At 42.4% G+C, this 15,902-nt stretch overlaps 1 long non-coding RNA gene across 1 annotated transcript; it reads left to right on the forward strand.

Annotated features, from left to right (window-relative positions):
* The first annotated feature begins 1,016 nt into the window (after positions 1–1,016).
* Positions 1,017–15,548, forward strand: LOC113929611. Its single transcript, XR_003522261.1, has 4 exons — positions 1,017–1,133; positions 3,792–3,890; positions 11,547–11,623; positions 15,070–15,548. It is a non-coding gene; the product is annotated as an uncharacterized LOC113929611 (long non-coding RNA).
* The last annotated feature ends 354 nt before the right edge of the window (positions 15,549–15,902 follow it).

Here is a 15,902-nt window from a genome sequence, read left to right on the forward strand (position 1 = left end):
ATGGAAAAATTCTGTTGAAATTTAATTCATTTACTGGGTTTACTGGCATACTTGAGTTTAAATGTAACATCTTACTTTGTGATTTGGATTTTCCCCATCAGTTCTATATATTTTTCTCTCTTTTTATTACTTCCTTTAGATTAACTGTTTTTCAAACCTGTCCTTCCTGTTCATTGGTTTAAAGTCGTGCACTTTGCTTCTGCGCTCTTAATACTTATCCCAGAAATTGCACCATACGTGCTCAACTTACCACTTCTAAAATAATTATGTTACCCTCTTTTTGAACAACAGAAGGAACTGAGAGCACTTTAACTCTTTTATCCTCTCCCGATATATTTACTATCACTGTTGCTTTTTAAGATTTTATTTTGTTTTAATTCTTCAGAGATATTAGATTTTTTAGTAGGTTTATACATATATTGCTACATTATCTGCACTTACTTTCTTTTCTTTTTATTTTTTTGCACTTACTTTCTCCTTGTATTTCAAACCTACTATCTGGGAAAATTTTGACTCTACCTGAATTCACACTTAATTTCTTTTACTGTGCTGTTCCCAGTGCTTTCACTTTCTGTTGTTGTGTAAAGAGTATTTATTTAGCCCTTATTCTTGAAAGATATGTTCACTGGGTGTAGAATTATTTCTCTCCCTCATCGCAGATGTCAGTTTTATGTCTTCTAGATTTTGTGGCTATTAACAGGAAGTCAACTATTATTCTCACTCACTGGAAGGACTCTCTCTGTCTCTCTTTCTACACATGCTGTGTATATATGTAGATGTATTTTTTTCTATCTGTTTTAGGATTTACCTCTTTGGGGATTTTAAAGTTTTTATTATAATCTTAGTGTGGATTTATATCTATTTTTCCTGCTTGAAATTGATGACACTTTTGAGCCTGAATAGATAGAAAAGTTATGATCAAACCAATTGTGAAGCTAGGGAGAGTTATGGGAAATGACGTCACAAAGAAAGGAGCAGATTCAGAAGGTGTGGGAGGGAGAGGCAGAAGATGGAAACATGCTTTCAGGGCCCGATGCTTAGAAGAGGAGCCTTGGTGAGTGTGGCAGTGTAGGGGAGTAGATTTGGGGCTGATGGTGGTCACACCTGAATGGAGCTCAGACTCTCCATGAAATGTGAGTAAATGACCTTTCTTTTCAACCTCTCAGTGAATGCTGAGTACAGAAGTTAAAAAGGAGAACCCTATAGCATAAGATTTCTAATATAATTCTTAAAAGTTTATAACCATGGTCAGAACTCTGAAGAATAAACCTGTGACATCACAATTGAAACCTGAATTTTTTCTGAAATTAAAAAAAAATGGCTTTTCAGGTTTATCATATGATCTGAGCATGTTTTTTGGAAATTAGTATAAAAATGAGAACCTCAAATAGATGAAATCAATTCTTCTTCATATAAAATATAGTTACCTTATGATTGTTAAATACCTTTGAGTCATAATTTTTTTTAAGAGCACAAGTAATGAAAAGTAGATTTCATTCCAGTAGCTTACTGCTCTGGTTAATTAATTATGCTTAAAGACAGCCTGGTGAGTGGTATAGTGCCATCGATTTCCGGGATGTATACAAGGCGGTGAAAATGTACCCATGGGGAGCAATTTTAATACATCAATCCATACACACCCTGTTGTTGCAGCCAACCCGTATTTGATTTCCCAAAATGTTGGCATTCTGACCTGTGTTCCATTTGTCTGCACTCTGGTGATTGACTATTTTCCTATTTAATCTGGAAGAAATAAGAGCCTTGGGGCTTTCACAGTCTGTCAAGTTTCTCCCTGTCTACTATCCTTATCTCTTCATTCACTTATATTTCCCAGGCCACTAAAATTCACGGAAACCATTAGCTCTCAGACAGACAAATGTTCTCACAGCTCATTCTCCATCAGAGAGGGGGAGCTTGGTGACCCTTTCACCCCGTAGACCCCAAGGCTGGCTCAGCTAACCAGGCTTGCAGCATCCTTTCTTCCTGTCTTTCTTGCTCTTCCTTGGATTGATCTCTTTCTCCTGAAACTATACTTGCTGTCAGAGAGGATGTCAATCTCAAGTCCCTGATACTGGCAGACAAAGAAGGCTTGTGTAGACCCAAACCCACCAGGAACCACATTTTAAGGCTTTCTTGCCACAAGGGTATTCCACAGGATCAGCCACCCACAGGTTTACAACTGACACAGATTTATCTCTAATGTATGTGTATATGCATGCATATAAATATGTGCATGTGTGCATGGGAATGTGTGTATATGTGTGTCTGCTTGTGTGCATGCGTGCATGGGAATGTGTGTATATGTGTGTCTGCTTGTGTGCATGCGTGCATGTGAATGTGTGTATATGTGTGTCTGCTTGTGTGCATGCGTGCATGTGACTGTGTATATATGTATGTGTGTATGCTTGTGTGCATCTGGCACACATGCATTTGTCTGGCTGTCTGTTTTGCAGTCAGGCAGCTGATATGCATAGGAGTAGCCTCACATTGTCATCTGATCCTCTGTTAGATGACCAGAAACACCAGGCAGGCTTAGGTACTCCATTTCTAGCCATGGAAAATAATGATGAGGGCAGCTCTGTCTGGAGCTCACAGAAGTCTTGAAGGATTCAGTGCAAAAAGGGGGAAAGAGCCCTGGACCACATTGGTCCTGGTTTTGCTACTGACTGGTTGGATGATCCAGAGCACAGTTTTACCACATGTACTCTGGGGATGATTCTTCCTTTTTGGAGTAGCTGCAAGAACTAAATAAGATCATTTATGATCAGCACTTGCCCAGCTCATGGTGCAATGGACTAATTGTGTCCCTTAAATTCATATGTCGACCCCCGAATCCCAATGTGATGGTAGGATTACTATCAGGGGGCAGGACCTCTAGGAGGTGATCGGGTCACAAGGCTGGGCCCCTGTGAGTGGGATTAGTGCCCTGATTAGGGGAGAGGAGAGCAGGCTCTCACTCAGCTCTTCTCACCACCTGAGGACAGCGAGAAGTCTGCAGCCCTCCACCTAAACAAAAACCCTCCAAGGCAGGTGTGATCCAAGTCTCTCGGTGCAGATGGATGCAGCGAAGAGAGGCCTCATGGGGAGAAAGTGATAGAGCAAGAGTTTGAGCCCTGTTCTACCCAACTCTGGAACCAATGTTCCTTCTTCTCAAGTATGCTCAGAGTACCAAGTCAGCATGCCACGGGAAGGAAGAATGCAGCAGAGTACCCCCCGAGGAAGAAGGTAATGGCGTCAGGGGCTCAGAAGAGAGGAAGGGTGTGTAGGGGTGAGCTCTCTGTGGAGGAGGCTGGTGGAGTCAGGGGCCCAGAGATGACCTAGAGAGTGTCTGGGTTTATGGACCCTGTTGGCCACACATGAGTGGTTGATGGTCTGGGTTTATGTCTTGAGACAGAAATAAGCAGAAGTTGGAAATTCTGTGGATTGTCAAGACTGAGGGTTCACCACACTCAGAAGGCGGGAAATCAAGCAGAGGGCCCGTTTTCTTGCCCCCCTCTATTAGTGCCTCTCATCTCCTGTGCACAAAGATAGTGCTGTTTTGCTGTTGTGGTTTAAATGATATAAATGAGTAGGTTCCGGATAGACTCTGTCATGGTCCTGCAAACTCAGAAAAGAAGGCTGAAGTGTCTCTAAGACTTACAACATGCAGGAAACAATGGGAAATTGTGGCAGTCACACAAAAGTCCTGTTTTAAGGTCACCAATACAGAAAGAGTAAATAATTCTAGTGATTCTTTAAACATGCTTGCAAAGACACTAAGGATGGCCTTATTTCTCGTTCATTTACTATAGAGAGCTCAGGAGACAGAACAGAAGTGAAAGCAAAAGATGATTTGATTTACGAACATTCAGCGTCACCATTTCAAGAAAATATCTGCTAATGGATCAAAGGTAAGGCTGTCCTAGAAAGATAGCGGTGTAACCGACATTAAGAAGCCCCTCTTGTGATTTGGAATGCTGATGTCCCCTCAGTTTTTACAAAAGGACTCATTTAGTTGGCTTCCTATCAGAAGAACAGTTCACCTTCTCCTAGATTATTAACTTAATTTCACATATTGCCATCTAAATCCCATTTTTCTGATCTTTATTTGACTGAGAACAGTGAATTGACTTTACTGGGGCTCTATGCCTCCCCTAATTCTGAGGCCAGCAGGCAGGTTTCTAGCTGCTGTTCTTCTGTTAGTGAATTTCTTCCCCTCAGCCCTGCCATTGAACGTAATCGATATTACAGACCACAGCCGACTTTTCATTTGTGATCCAAGGTTGGTTAATAAGCCTGGTCACTGAGTAGATGGCTTTGCTTTTCTGTTTAATAAATTGCTGTCCTTCTAGGATTATTTCTTGGATTATGATGTAATTAATGAAAGCAGTTCACATTTACCCATTCTTAAATATCTGTCTGAAGGGGAAGTAAATCAAAGGGCCAGGATCTGAGTTTGGAGTGGCTCAGACCTGGGTGTAGACCTTGGCCCTCCCCACCTGCTGAGACTTTTTGAATCTTGGTGGGTTGTTGTGATCGAGCTGTTGTCTCATGCTCTGGACTTTGCAAGCCAGAGCTCTGCAAACCACCCTTCTGCTCTGCTGGTTTCTCCCTGTGATGTTCTGCCAAAGACAATGGTGGGAGGGGTCGTGCAGGCTGTAAGATGTGGGGGCCAAGGCCTTGCAGTGTGCCCATCCTGGCAACACACCTTGACCACGACTCTGCCTGTTCATTCCAGTTTCTGGTTTCTACCTCCTTTCCCCAAGCCAGACCCAGTGCACCCCCCCCAGAGAGAGAAGCACCCCACTTCTAAGCTTTAAGTATCAGTCATGAGGCCCCACCTTCAAACTCCAGAGCTATGCTCAACTGTGGGTCCAGGTTCTCCACATCCTCATCTGAGTCTCTAAATTTCTTTTTATTTTATTTATTTTATTTTATTTTATTTTGTTTTGTTTATTTGTCAGGGAGAGCGAGAGCACAAGCAGGGGGAGCAGCAGGCCAAGGGAGAAGCCGACTCCCTGCTAAGCAAGGAGCCCGATGTGGGGCTGGATCCCAGGACCCTGGGATCATGACCTGAGCCGAAGGCAGACGCTTAACAGACTGGGCCACCCAGGCATCCCGGTCTCTAAATTTTAATGGTCTTATAGAGTGCCCTTGTTTCCCCATCCCCCGGGGAGGTAGCAGTTTCCTGCATGGGTTCTGTGATTCCTTCTCTGTGATAGGATCTTTTTGTACCTTTTCAAGGATGAACACCTACTTAACTCATTCTCTGTGTTAAATTCTCTCGTGAAAATAACTGATGTGGTTTCTATATTCCTGAATGAACCCCAGCTAATTATGTCAAGCTCTTTATATATAGAATGGCAATAAGAATGAATACCTATTGCTGTGGGTTGAATTGTGTCACCTCCAAATTCACACAAGGTCCTAACCCCCAGTACCTCAGAATGTGGACGTATTTAGAAATAAGATCACTGCAGATGTACTCCGCTAAGCTAAGTGAGGTCATGCTGGAGTTGTGTGGGCCCTAATCCAATATCACTGGTGTCCTTATATGAAAAGGAGATTAGGGCATCAACTGACAGCAGAGCAGAGACTGGAGTGATGTGTCTACAAGGCAAGACCCGCCAAGCATTGCCAGATGTCAGCAGAAGCAGGAGAGCAGTGTGGAGCAATTCTTCCTCGAGTGCTCACAAGGAACTAGTCCTACTGACACCCTGATTTTGGACTTCCAGCCTCCAGATCCGTGAGATGATAAACTTCTGTTGTTTTAAGCTCCCCCCTCCAGTTAGTGGTCCTTGGTTACATCAGTCCTGGGAGTATGCTACCTTACAGGATGCTTGTGGAGAATGAATAACCACAGGAGAGTGCCAGGCTCAGTGCCTAACATGGGACCATTCTCACCGAAAGGCATCTATTCCCGTCACCATGAATGTGACTATTACAGCTCATTCTTGCAGGCTGTGCTTGGCTTGCTCTTTGTCTTTGATTCAGCTGCTGAGGAGCCTTGCAGCAGGAGCAGGCTTTGGGGGTTACCTGTGGGCTGCTCCTTAATGATACCTAAGCAGAGGGACCTCTCTGAAGGGCCATCCCTGCTCCGGTGCTTCCCGAGGTTCTGTTGAGGCCCCTGTGACAGTGACACTGGCAGTTCACCGTCTCTCTCTGCACAGTCCCTCATCCCTCACCCTCCCAGGTGTGCTCCCCAAAACCACTGCACACACACCCTGTCTCCAAGTCCATCTCCCTGGTGCATCTGGTCCCTTAAAGTACACATGAAGCCTGCAGCTAGGTTTTTCAAAGTGAAATTTGCACAAGTATGGGGTCCATGGGGGGAGAACTGACCCTACAGATATTCTTGTGATTTTATATAATGATTCGTTCACCTGATGGCTCCACACTGTTTGTTCAGCAATGTGAGCAACTTGCTGCTTTCATTGTCTGCCTGGCCCCGACTTCAGAAGCATTTTAATTCTACTTAAGAAACAGCAGATTCTCGGTCTGTGGTTTTGGCGGATTTAAAGGTTATGTTCTCAGTTGTAAACTTGCCTGGGGATGGACTCAGCTAGCATACATACCCACCCATCTAAGACTGCACAATCCAAGGACAATCCCTGATACAATAGGGCTAAATGCTGTTCGCTGAAAATACAGAGGACGTTCTATCTGGACACGGGTGTCGTTCTGGTTGGAGTAGAAGACAATAGAGTCTAAGCGGCAAATGATTAAAACACCCATGATTTTGCTCTTTAGTTTGTTCTATTTTAAAGATGCATTTAAAGTAATTTGTGATTTGAAAAAGCATTTGAATGGTTTGGAGTGCCAGATTTCCTCCCTAATAGAATGACTGCTTTCCCCTGTGCATCTTTGTGCTCATTTATACTGTAATTCACAGGGACAATGCTAGTGCTTACAAGTCAATGTAGCAATTGCTACCTTTCAGGAAGAAGTGTGGGGCATTCGTGGTTTACCATACAGATGGGCTAGTGAACAGAATCCACAGACATTCTTATCATCCAAGACTGAGAAAAGCGAGGGATTCTCAAATATTTGTGCTTATCACCCAGCTTTGTCTTGTTTCTTTCACATTTCTAGCTCGAAATGTGTAAGACTTAGAAGCATCGTGCAGGGTAGTGGTTCCTGCACCTTTGCAGCAGAACCCTTTTGTAATATCACCGATTTGGGAGGAATTCCGGAGATGGTTGTACTTTTAATAAACATTGATTGAGGAAATGCATTATGATAAAAGATACGAATTCAGTAACACCGTGAAATGACTTTGTATTTTATGAATCACAGTAGCATCTATATAGTTGAGAAATAGAGCATGTGTGTGTGTGTGTGTGTGTGTGTGTGTGTTTATTCAGTTCACTGCAAATGCATTGGTGACACAGGAACTCCAGTGCTGCCCTGGGATTCTGAGGCCTCAGGATGGCAAAGGAGGAGGGACCATGGCTGTCCCCTGCCCTGGCTCTCACTCACTGGTGAGGCAGGGGACTTGGGCAATTCCACCTTTCAGTTGTTGCTTCTTCCTCCCCTGCAACACAGAGTGCTGGCTTGACCAGATCTGTTCTTTTCAGTGTGGCCTCCCGTGGTCTCTTCGAAGTTTCAGGTGCATGGCCTTTTGCATGCAGCAATTTTCCAATGCCGAAGAGCTCTTTTCACCTGCTGTGTGAATAAACTGCTGACTGCCCTCCTCTCTGCCCCAGGATAACTAATGAGAATACCAGCAGGGATCAGGACTCCTGTGAACATTCAATTAACCAAGGAAGTGTCTGTCCATGTGGCAGTAATGGCCAGCGCCTGGTCCCCAGGAGGGTCTTCAGCCCACAATTCCTTGGCTTGGCTGGTGGTCATTGATGAGGCCATTAATCATCCCTCCCTGCCGGCTCATTTTAGACCTCCTCTGGGAACCCACGGTCTTGTGTTCTATTTCTCTGATTTCCTCTCTGCTCTGTGTATGCATTTGACCATCAAAATTGCACCTCATTTGAGTTAGAGGTGTGATTTCCCCGTTGTAGAATAAGGTCAACTGTCTCTGCTTTCCTTGCTTGCTGGCTTGTGGTTGCAGCTCCTTTATGGAATCAGCAATGGCGTCAGGAGGAGGATTACAGACACTTCCAACCCAAGGTTTTCCTCTTAAGAGTATGTGGACTTCATGTTCAGGATAAGAAATTCTTATCAGGTTCTCACCAACACTGAAGAAGTCTTATTGGTGAGGTGTTCCCTAGAGTTTACTTCCGAAACCTTGATCAGATCTGTCATACTGCAATTTATGAATTTTTCCAATTGTATGTTGTCTTTTTATAAAACTGTATAATTTTTTTACAGAATTATGCTCCAATAAATTTTGTTCTGTGAAAATTTTATGTTTAAGGTTTGATCCATCAATAATTTATTGCACGTATGATATTTACCCAATTAGCCTTCTGTCATTGAGAGTTATTGTTTGTGGCCATTATTTCTGCCAAGGTCAATTGTAGAGATCTAATTTTTATAAAGGATAATAATAAAAATAATAACAATAATAATTAAATTGAGTGAAATAAATTTTGTGCATTTTTTTTTTTTTTTTTTTGCCAACACAAAAGAAATTTTTTAGCAAGTCTTCTCAGGTAGTAAAGAATTTCTTCATTGACCAGGTGTGGGTAATTTTGTTATTAATTCAGCTTTTCACTTTCTTCTAGAAAATTTAAAAAAATACACAATAACATTTAAAATAGCATAGAGGGCGCCTGGGTGGCTCAGATGGTTAAGCGTCTGCCTTCGGCTCAGGTCATGATCCCAGGGTCCTGGGATCGAGTCCCGCATCGGGCTCCCTGCTCAGCGGGGAGCCTGCTTCTCCCTCTGCTTCTCTCTCTCTCTCTCTCTCTCTCTCTCTGTCTCTCATGAATAAATAAATAAAATCTTTAAAAAAAAATAAAATAGCATAGAAAGATGTGAAAGATCTAGGGACAAGTTTAACAAATATGTGGAGGATCTGTATACTAAAAACCCCTAAAACATTTGCTGAAAGAAATTAAAGGTAACTGATAGTCAATGAAGATGTAAACTAGATTTGTGGGCACGAAATTAAACATTGCTAAGATGTTCTCTCCAAACTGATTTATTAAGTTTGTAGTATCTCAATCAAAATTTTGTTCAACATCATTAGCTATCAGGGAAATTCAAATCAAAACCACATTGAGATACCACCTTACACCAGTCAGAATGGCAAAAATTAACAAGACAGGAAACAACAAATGTTGGAGGGGATGCAGAGAAAGGGGAACCCTCTTATACTGTTGGTGGGAATGCAAGTTGCTACTGGAAAACAGTATGGAGGTTCCTCAAAAATTTAAAATAGAGCTACCCTATGACCCAGCAATTGCACTACTAGGTATTTACCCCAAAGACACAGATGTAGTGAAAAGAAGGGGCACATGCGCCCCCATGTTCATAGCAGCCATGTCCACAGTAGCCAAACCGTGGAAAGAGCTGAGATGCCCTTCAACAGAGGAATGGATAAAGAAGATGTGGTCTTATATATACAGTGGAATATGACTCAGCCATCAGAAAGGATGAATACCCACCATTTGCATTGACATGGATGGAACTGGAGGGGATTTTGCTAAGTGAAATAAGTCAGGCGGAGAAAGACAATTATCATATGGTTTCACTTATATGTGGAACATAAGCAATAGCAGGGAGGACATTAGGAGAAGGAAGGGAAACATGAAAGGGGGGAAATCAGAGGGGGAGATGAACCATGAGAGACTATGGACTCCGGGAAATAAACTGAGGGTTTCAGAGGGGAAGGGGGTGGGGGGATGGGTTAGCTCAGTGATGGGTATTAAGGAGGGCACATATTGCAATGAGCACTGGGTGTTATATGCAAACAATGAATCATGGAACACTACATCAAAAACAAATGAAGTACTGTATGGTGACTAACAACATAATAATTAAAAAAATATTTTTTAATTGAAATTCTAAAGTATCCCCCCAAATAGGAAAATCAGGCTGCAAAACAAAATAAAATGGTTTACTATATAATAAAAAAAAATCAGCAGGATAAATAAATAATAAAATATATACTTATTTAATCATAATTGGATTTACATCAAATTCTTAGATTTGGGGGGAAAGTTGACATCATAATATACCAAGTCTTTGAGTCTGTGAGAAGGTATAGCCTACTATTTAAGTTTTCTTTCTTTTTTTTTTTTCAGTAGCAATTTTGTAGTTTTCTGCCTTGAGGTCTTATGTTTTTGAGATAATTGTAAATAATATCTTAATTTTTTTTTCTAATCATCTGCTGCTGGTATAGTATCCAGCAAATTTACTGAATTTGTTTACTAATTTTGACACTAATTTTCTATAGCCCCTTTTAGACTTTCTATTTTAAAAAAAAAACACATCCTCTTTGATTAATGAAATGACAGGTTAGTTCTTCTTCAAACCTTATATTTATTTATTTTTAATTTAACTAGTTAAAATTATAATAAAATATTTAATTTAATTTAATTTATTAATTTAATGATTGTCCTATTTCTGACCGCAAGGATACATCTTTTTACCACAAAGAATGGGTGTTTGCTGGAGGCTTGTTGTAGATAAATCTTATCAAGTTAAGGAAATAGTCTTCTATTTTTAGAATGCTAGTAGTTTATCATAAACATACATCAATTTTTAACAAATATTTTTTCCTGCAACCACTGAGCTCATAGTTCTTTTTTTCACTGTATTCTATTAATTTTGTGAAATTCACCAAACACATTTTCTTAGGCTAAATTAATCCAGGAATCTTGGAATAACCCAAACTTCGTTGTGATGTATTAAGCTTTTAATACATCACTATCATTTATTTGTTGATATTTTATTTAGGACTTTTGCATTTATGTTCAAGAACAATTGTTCTGTAATTGCCATGTCCTGGTCAGAGTTTGATATCAAAGTACATGGGTTACCTAAACCAAATAGGTTTGCTCTCACATAGTCTTTCTTTTTCTTAATATTCTTCCCAGAAATTAACTTTTATTGTTCTAAAATGAATCAACTTTTGCTTTGTGATTCCATCATATTGATTTATGTTTTATCTTATCTTATCTTATCTAAATACTAATTTGCTTCTATGTTTGGACATTTAATGTGTTCATTTTTCACATATTGAAATAGATAATTACATAACTGGTCTTCATCTGACTTTATTTTCCAAACCATGCATTTAAGCCCATAAATTTCCCTCTACATACAACCTTTTATGCATCTCCCAAGTTGTGGTATGTTGTGAATTTAATATCATTTTGTCAAAAATATTTCCATTTTCCATTTCAATTTCTTTTTTGACTTGTGGAGTATATCAGCGCATTGCTCAAATTACAGACACGAGAAATTCTAGCTATATTTCTGTTGTTATATTCCAGTTGTATTCCAAAGTCATCAGCAAACAGATTCTGGATTCCCTCCTTTGAAATTTATTGAAACCTGCCTTATGATTCAATATAGGGCCAACTCCGATAAATGTTCCAGTTGTGCTTGAAAGCTAATATGCATATTTTATTGATGTGTGTGTTTTAAATTGTTGGTAGTACTTGAGAAACACACGCAAAGGACTGATCCCAGAGAAAACCATCTGGAAGAAGAGTGAACCACCATGGACTGCATGGTAAGAACTATTTTAAAGCTTGAGTAATTCAGACAATGTGGTACAATGGACCAGACTGGAGAGAGCACGAGACAGACCCACAGGTATGAACAGACTTGCTTTATGGCAAAGGTGTCCATGAAATATGGTCTGGGAAAGAATAGACTTCTCAATAAGTGGTGTGGATCCACTGGGGATCCATATGGAAAACAACAATGAAACCTGACCCCTAAATCAAATCTTATAGAAGAAAAAAATTACATATGGTTCAAAGACTTAAATGTGAAAGGTAAAATAATAAATCATGAGAAATAATATAAGGAAACAGCTGTCCTTAGGGCAGGCAAGGTTTCCTAAACAGGATACTATAAATATTAACCAATACATGAAAGATTCAGAGATGGTGCTAAGTAAAGATTAAGAAATTTTGTTCACCAAAAGACACCCATGAGAGAGTAAGAAAGAAAGATACAGGGAGAAGATACTGATAAGACTCAGAGCCAGAATATATAAAGAAGTCTTACAAAGTAATAAGCCAAAGACCAATAACTCAAGTTATTGGGTTCAAGTCTTGCACAGGCACTTTATAAACGGGTGAAGCATATCTAAATGACCCTTGAACAGATCAATCCATTTGGGAAATTGAACATATACCCACAATATGGTCCTGCACCACACCCCCCTGAAATGACTAAAAATAAAAATAAACCAATGAGACAACACTAAGTGTTGGCAAGCATGTAGAAAAATACATCCTTCCTGAGATACTGCTGATGGGAGTGGAAAGTGTCGCAAGAATTTGAACACTGGTTCCTTGGCAGCATCTTTCAAATGCCGTTAGGGCATCTACCTGCACATGCCTCATGACCCAGAAACATCTGAACTGTCGGGAAATCAACACAGCAGAAATGAGAATCTACGTGCACAGAAGACATATAAAAGAATGTTCATAGCAGCCTTGTCTCCACCAGCTAAAAACTGGAGACACCTTACAAGTCCATCAACAACAGATTGGCTAAATTGGTGCATATCCACGCAATGCAATCTGAAACAGCAAAGCAAAGGGGAAAAGCACTGCTCCAGGCACACACAGAACTTTGGATGACACAATTGGACACGAAAGTACGCATAGTGCATGAACTGATTTGTGCTAATTAAAAAAAAAAAAAGCAAGTAAAGTGAATCTATGGGCTGGAAGGCAGCGGTTGGTGAACCTTAAGGGGAGTAAGTCATGGCAGGGACACCTAGGAGGCTTTTGGGGTGCTGGCCTTGTTGAGTATTTTGACTGGGGTGGTGGTCACGGTGGGTATGGTCACTGTGTAAATGCTTGTCCAGTGTACACCTATGATCTCACTTTTCAGCATGTACTTTGTACTTCAGTCAAATTGTTATAAATAAGCACAAAGAAATGACACAAAAATAGAAGCAAATAAAACGTGTGAGGAACATTCACCTGCTCCAAGTCCTCCAGGAGCAACTAGCCTGTGGCCCCATCACACAACCTCTTTACCCCCTCCAGTCTACCCTGGAAATCCTATCAGCTGTTCCCTAAATCTAGAATTCCTTTCCTCCCAGTGTTTGCCTTCTCGAGGCTGACTCAGTCTTTGAGACTCAGCTTAAATACTGTGTCCTCCAGGAAGAGTTCAATAATGTCTCCCAGCCAGTTCATCGTGTAGCTCCCCACACATTCAATTCTTAGCTCTACTAACCATGGTTTTGTTTTTTATGATGCTTTTTTAGGGGACCTGGCTGGCGAGGGAGAGAAACCCTTCCCAGGGTTTGCCAATTCTTAGAAATAGCAAATGACTCCCTTGGCAGCATGTTTTTCATGTGCAAACTACACAATCCAGAGCCCATAGTCCTAATAACCTTCTCTCTCTCTCTGAGGTTTATACTCAGGAGGCAATATTCCTCTGCTGAATCACCCCTGAGGCCAGGTAGTGGACAACCAGGGACCGCCCCCACACCCTAGAGCGCAGAGGGACTCGGGGCAGACAGGATAGTAATTTGCCTCCAGAAACAAGGTCTTCACTAGCAGCATGGAGCAGAGGAGTTATGATCTTGACTGCTAAAGGAGCAAGTTTTGGACAAAACGATACCAACAAAATTATTCTATTGAATCTTGAATTAAAAGCTATTATAACAGCATCTTATTTTTTTCTCTTAAGCTTTATATCAAAAAGGTCTCTGATTTGTTAAGAATCTAATTCCAAAAACTCTAGGTATTAGAGCATTTTTCAGTTTGCATGCTTTGGACCTCCTGAGAACACAGGTGCGGTCTCGCTCCTGTCGTGTCTCCAGAACCTAGCCTGTTGCATGGAACACCATAGGTACTGAGTGAATGCTAACACACTTGACAGTCTGCGTCTGCAGGAGCTCCTGAGTTGGGTCCCAGGGAAGGTGTCTAGGAGAATCAGTCTAATAAGCTATTGAGTCTAATGGAAAGTTGAAGAGTTAAGGAGCAACCTCCCCCCACACACACACACCTCACTGTCTCTCTGCCTCTCTCTCTCACACACACACCTACACAATCACACACATGTACATACCTGTTTTGGGTCCAACTTGCAAGCCTCAGCGCCTGTGAGCAATGCGTAGTTGGGTCTGGAAGACCACCCAGGGCATGGTCTCGCTGGCTATGATCTCTTGAATTTGTTTCTTCATTCAGAACAGTGAGGTTGGATTGGAAGTTAGCTGCTCCACATAAACTATCTAGTCATGGTGAAAACGGACTCACATTTCCTTTCCGCTCTGAAAATACATCACAAACTTGCTATCTCTCAGACAAGGCTGAACTTCTTCTTGCTGAGCTAGACCTTTTGCAAGTATTAACAAAAGACTCCTGCCGTTCTCCCAAGGGGTGTCCATCGTGACAGAACTGCACTAGAAATTTATTGAGTCTTATTGTAACATTTTGAAAAGAGAGATTCTTGCCATTATTGTGCACTTTTGTTCTGCTGCTGCCGTAACCTGGGCCGTGTGTCTGTGACAGTGACTTTGAATAAGGGAGCCCCGTCCTCCCCGGAGCGTTGCTTCCCTGAGGCGGACAGCTGGTGGGGAAAGGTGGCCCGGAGCTCTAAGACGTCTGCCCACTGGCGTGAGTGTGCTTCTGAGCAGCTGCTCATCATAAATCATAAATCATAAATCATAAATCATAAATGCAGGAGGCTGCCCAGAGAACCAAGCCGGGGCTCTGGTCCATGCATGCTTCCTCTCAGCTGCTTTGGAAGCAGTGTCACCGAAGGAATGGGGGTCCAGGAAGCGTTGCTAGGGAGCAAACTGCAGTTACATAGACAGGCATCAAATCACACCTCTGTGTGACCTGGGGGCGATGACTCGCCCTCTCTGAGTCTGGGAGTGGGAGCAATGATGCCACCATCGCAGGCACCTGGCACTTTATGGACAGGCTCTGGTCCTCATCCCTCCTTGGAGAGGCCACGCAGGTAGCTCTGCTTTCACACCTGCAGGTGACGGAGAGGTTTGGACCGGAGGAGATCAGGCGTCTGACCGAATGCCAGAGAGACACTGTCAGAGAGACTCTCAGCTTCTGGAGGGGAGCATCTGGGGGGCTCACGAGGTGACTGAGCAGGTGATGGATAGGGGACCATGAGCAGGTGATGGATAGGGGACCATGGTTTCTTCCCTCCCTGACGAGGCAGTGAGAAGTGAAAGACAATCATGGAGCAACAGTGATGAATTCGAAAGTCAGGGCCTCTCAGCGGTGCAGGAAAAGCAGGGCTGTGCCTATAGTTATTGATCACTCTGGATTTATCCTGCATGATATTAAGGTAATGAGAACCAGAGGAATAAAAGTGATTTACAGGTAATTATGGGCAGAGACTCGCTAATCTTCTCATCTTTAATTTGAGGCAGTAGGATGGACGGCTTGTGCCTTGGCGTGTTGATGCAGGCTCCGAACATCCAGCAAGGACCCAGCCAGGCCAGCAGTCTGGGTGGGGAGGTGGAGTGTAGGGGGCCGGGGTGTAGGGGGTGTGGGGAGTTGGAGCTGTGGGGGGTTGGGGGAGTTGGGTGGCGGTGTAGGGGTGTGGGGATGTTGGGGGAGTTGGGGATGGCGGTGTAGGGATGTGGGGGTGTGAGGGTGGAGATGGGGGGTTGGGGTGGGGGGGAGGCGGGAGGGCAGAGCTGCCCATCATCATTGGCTCCTCCAGGTGCTTGCTTGTTCCCAGGTGCACCAGAGACTGCCTCGCGTAGGAAGGAGACTCTGGGGGCTCCGGGGTGGCAGATTGTCGCTGTGAGTTGTGCACGCACTTCAGGGCTGACTGTCTGGATTCTCTTGGGA

The sequence above is a fragment of the Zalophus californianus genome, chromosome 5, assembly GCF_009762305.2.
Source record: "Zalophus californianus isolate mZalCal1 chromosome 5, mZalCal1.pri.v2, whole genome shotgun sequence".
NCBI classification, from domain to species: domain Eukaryota; kingdom Metazoa; phylum Chordata; class Mammalia; order Carnivora; family Otariidae; genus Zalophus; species Zalophus californianus.